Source organism: Lycium barbarum, chromosome 3 (genome assembly GCF_019175385.1).
Source record: "Lycium barbarum isolate Lr01 chromosome 3, ASM1917538v2, whole genome shotgun sequence".
Taxonomy (NCBI): Eukaryota; Viridiplantae; Streptophyta; class Magnoliopsida; order Solanales; family Solanaceae; genus Lycium; species Lycium barbarum.
The window spans coordinates 73,049,528-73,053,182 of NC_083339.1; the positions used below are offsets into that span (position 1 = coordinate 73,049,528).

At 40.7% G+C, this 3,655-nt stretch overlaps 1 long non-coding RNA gene across 1 annotated transcript; it reads left to right on the plus strand.

The window, feature by feature from the left end:
* The first annotated feature begins 288 nt into the window (after positions 1-288).
* On the plus strand, positions 289-2,885 carry LOC132633919 (uncharacterized). Its single transcript, XR_009579934.1, has 3 exons — positions 289-648; positions 1,404-1,454; positions 2,489-2,885. It is a non-coding gene; the product is annotated as an uncharacterized LOC132633919 (long non-coding RNA).
* The last annotated feature ends 770 nt before the right edge of the window (positions 2,886-3,655 follow it).

Below are 3,655 nucleotides of genomic sequence, written 5' to 3' on the forward strand. Positions count from 1 at the left end.
TGTATGGTATTTATAAAGAGAAACTCCCCCGCCATGTTCATAAGACCCTATAAGACTAATTTAACATTCGAGGACGAATGTTCTAAAGGGGGGGAGAATGTTATATCCCGTGTTTTTGCGCACTTGAAAAATTTGGAATAATCTTGTCTTGTAGGAAATAAGACCATGTTTTTATTTTATTTAACACATGTATGATACTCATGAGAATTATCGAAGCGAAAGTGCGGAATAAGGCCAAGGGTAAAATTGGAATTTTGGAAATTAGTTTCGAGAATTACAAAACGAGATTTCTAATGAATTGGGCTTAAAAAATAAAATAAGAGAAAATAAGGCCCAAGCCTAGTGATGGCCGGCCATGGTCCATGTGCCTTAAGCCCAAGCCCATAATTTAATATATCCATGTGACTAAATATATATGTGCTCATCCATTAGAAGGTTCAAGAAAGAAAACAAAAAAAATTGGAAAGCCCCCTCTAAGAGGCTCTCGGCCGAACCCTTTCAAAAAAAAAAAAAATTCTAGTCCCTTTTGCTTGATCCTAAAATCTTTTTCCTCTTGAATTCTTGTTAAGCTCAGGACGCTCTCCGACATGATATAATTGGTTTAGCGAGAGAGCAACGTTTGCGGCAAGATTGAAGTTTGAAGAAAAGGTAAGAAATCTATTCTTTTATGTTAGGGACTAAGTATATATGTTGTGAGGATTGGAATTAGAAGAGAATTATGGAGTTGTGATGTGTGTGTGTGTGTGTGATGAAGCATGGCCGTGAGCTATTGTGTGGTCAAAGGAAAGATAAATTAAATTCCGCTTAGTTTGTTAATTGTGTCGTCATGGCATTTATGACGTAAATAAAGGTTTAACGAGCTAAGTTGGTATTGAAAATGGTTGTATGTTATTATGGGAAATTATGTGATTTTTATATGATTTTTATGTAATTGTGGAAGTAAGATTCTAGATGTGAATTATGGTTGTTGTTAATGAATTCAGAAGAAAACAATGCGAGTTGGTAGTGTTGTTGCATTCGTTGAAGTTTCGGATAGAATATGGAATTGGCGGAATTGTTTATATCCTTGGGTATTGATTGGAATGTTATTGAAATATGTTTAAATGATCTTGAATTGGTAAATGAATATGGGAATGTTGATATTAGTTTGATATTGTGATGTTGGGATGGAAATTGTCGCCTTATGTAGAAAAGAGGACTATTTATGTTATAGTGCGTTTTGTGATGATTTTGATGTTGTTGGCATTGTTGGGTTGTGGTTGTTGATATATTGGGCCGAGCTAAGTCTCAGGGATGCTATATGTATAGGGGAAATGCTGTCGAAATTTCGGTAGACAAATATAAATTTAAGTTGAACTCTTAGAAGCTATAACTCACAATTGGTAAATGTGACCAAATTGCAGATTTTGGCGAATTTGAGGCTTGATTTTGGAGACGTTTAGGAGGCGGAAAAGGTATGTAAAGCTATCCCTCTTCTTCTCTTGGCATGTCCTAGATGTTCTAGGTTTGAGTTGAGTCTCGGGGGTTACTCTATTCATAGAAATTCGCGTTTACTTTTAGTACTATTCCATTCAGTGAAATTGAATTAGAAACTTATGATTTGTTGAATAGAAATGTTCAAACTTTCGTAACTTTCGTAAATATGATTGAATTACCCCTAAACTCTCATGGACGATACCATAGGGTCAAATGTATGGAAAATTCATACGCCGCCTCAATTTGAACCGAGGTGGGCCCACTAGTCCCGAGTCTCCTTCGTTCGCCCTAACTGACTTAACTTTGTACGATATCGGAAAGAGACTTTTGCTTATGACTTTAGCTATTAAAGAATAATGTTTTGATATTAAAGAATAATGTTTTGATTAATCCATAATATTCTGATTTACACTTTGAACTATAAATACGATTCCAGAAATATTTTTGTAAAATAAATCCCGTATTGATCAGTTATTCGGACTGGTTTACCCAACGGGTTGTCATATAATTATATCAAGTTTCATAAATGTTTTGATATGTAATTTTCATTGGTTTCCGCACTACTCTGCTCGTGCCCACTATTATGATATCGTTCGCCGGTTCCCAAGCCGGTTTTGTGATCGTACGCACTATGATATTCGGCAGTATGCTGTGTTACGGTTCCCGAGACCTCGCCATAGGGCCGGGTTCCGTTATGGAGTTATGCTGTGATATGGCTTATGATATGATGTGTTATGTTCGGGGTTGTACGGAGATTTTAAACTTTCTGGAGTATGTTGTGTTGTGGCGCCAGTGTCGGAGTGGCGACCACGTTCCTGAACCTTATGCATGATTTCTTTTACTTGCATTATGTACGTATGATTTCCGTACTGGTTTTGATATACTGATTCGGTATTTCCTTTATATACCTTACTAAGGTTATGGTTTGAATTTCTATACTCCATGCTTTACATACTCAGTACATCTTTCGTACTGACCCCCTTTCCTCGGGGGCTGCGTTTCATGCCCGTAGGTACAGACGTTGGTGATCCACCACTGTAGGCCACACTTTCTGCTACTACAGAGTGCTCCCTTTTGATTCGGAGCCCATATTTTGGTACATATTTCTGTTATGTATATATTTTTGTATATTTGGCTATTTGGGGTACGGCGGGGCCCTGTCCCGCCATATGTTTCCGTTTTGGTGTGTAGAGGCCTGTAGTCATATATGTGGCTCGTGGGTCCTATGAGTGTTCGTTTTGTTTCCGATTTGCGTCTTAATGCGGTCTTATTTGTTATGGTGGCCAAAATGGCCCATGTGTTCGCATATGTACATATGATTGGCGATGTGTATTCCGCCGCCCCTTTTGTTCCGATATGATGCTTTTGATACGCGTGACCGCTTAACAAAATAATTATCTTCAGAATTGTTTAATAACGATGAATTTGAAATGTGAACTAAGTTATAGTTTGACGATTGAAAATGTAAGTCTGTTTGGGTGCCCAAGTAGGGTACCAGTCGCGGCCCACGGGGTTGGGTCGTGACAAAAGTGGTATCAGAGCGAGGTTTGTCCTCGGAATGTCTATAGGCCGTGTCTCGTAGAGTCTTGTTTATCGATGTGTTGTGCACCACATCTATAAATAGAAGGCTACAGGACATTTAGGGTGTTACCTTTCTTTGAATCTTAGATCGTGCGATAGAGCTGTGCTATTAGCACGATTCTGTTCTGATCCGTTGTTGTGTTTTTCAGTGATGCCTCCGAAGAAGGCAACGGCTGCCCAGAAGGGCAAGGCGGTGGTAGGAGAGACTAGCCAGGTGCAGAGAGTTACCCGGGCTCGTGCTCAGGATTCGCCCGATGTTGTGCCCCACTCAGAGGGTTCTGCTACACCACCATCGGAGGAGCCTGGAGCAGGTCCATCATTAGCTCCAGAGGCTCCAGCGCCTGAGCCTCCAGCTCCTCAGCCAGGGGCGGAGGGTAGGACATTGAGGAAGGTCGTACAACTATTGACTACTTTGGTAGCAGGACAAGCTCGCAGGCGCGGGCTGAGAGGTGATGATAATGATGACAGGCGTGATAGCCTGAGGGTTCGTGATTTTCTGACATGCGGTCCCCCAAAGTTTTTTGGGTCTAAGCCCGAGGAGGATCCCCAGGACTTCATTAGGGGGATGCGGCGCTCATTGGGACTGGTCAGGGCTTCA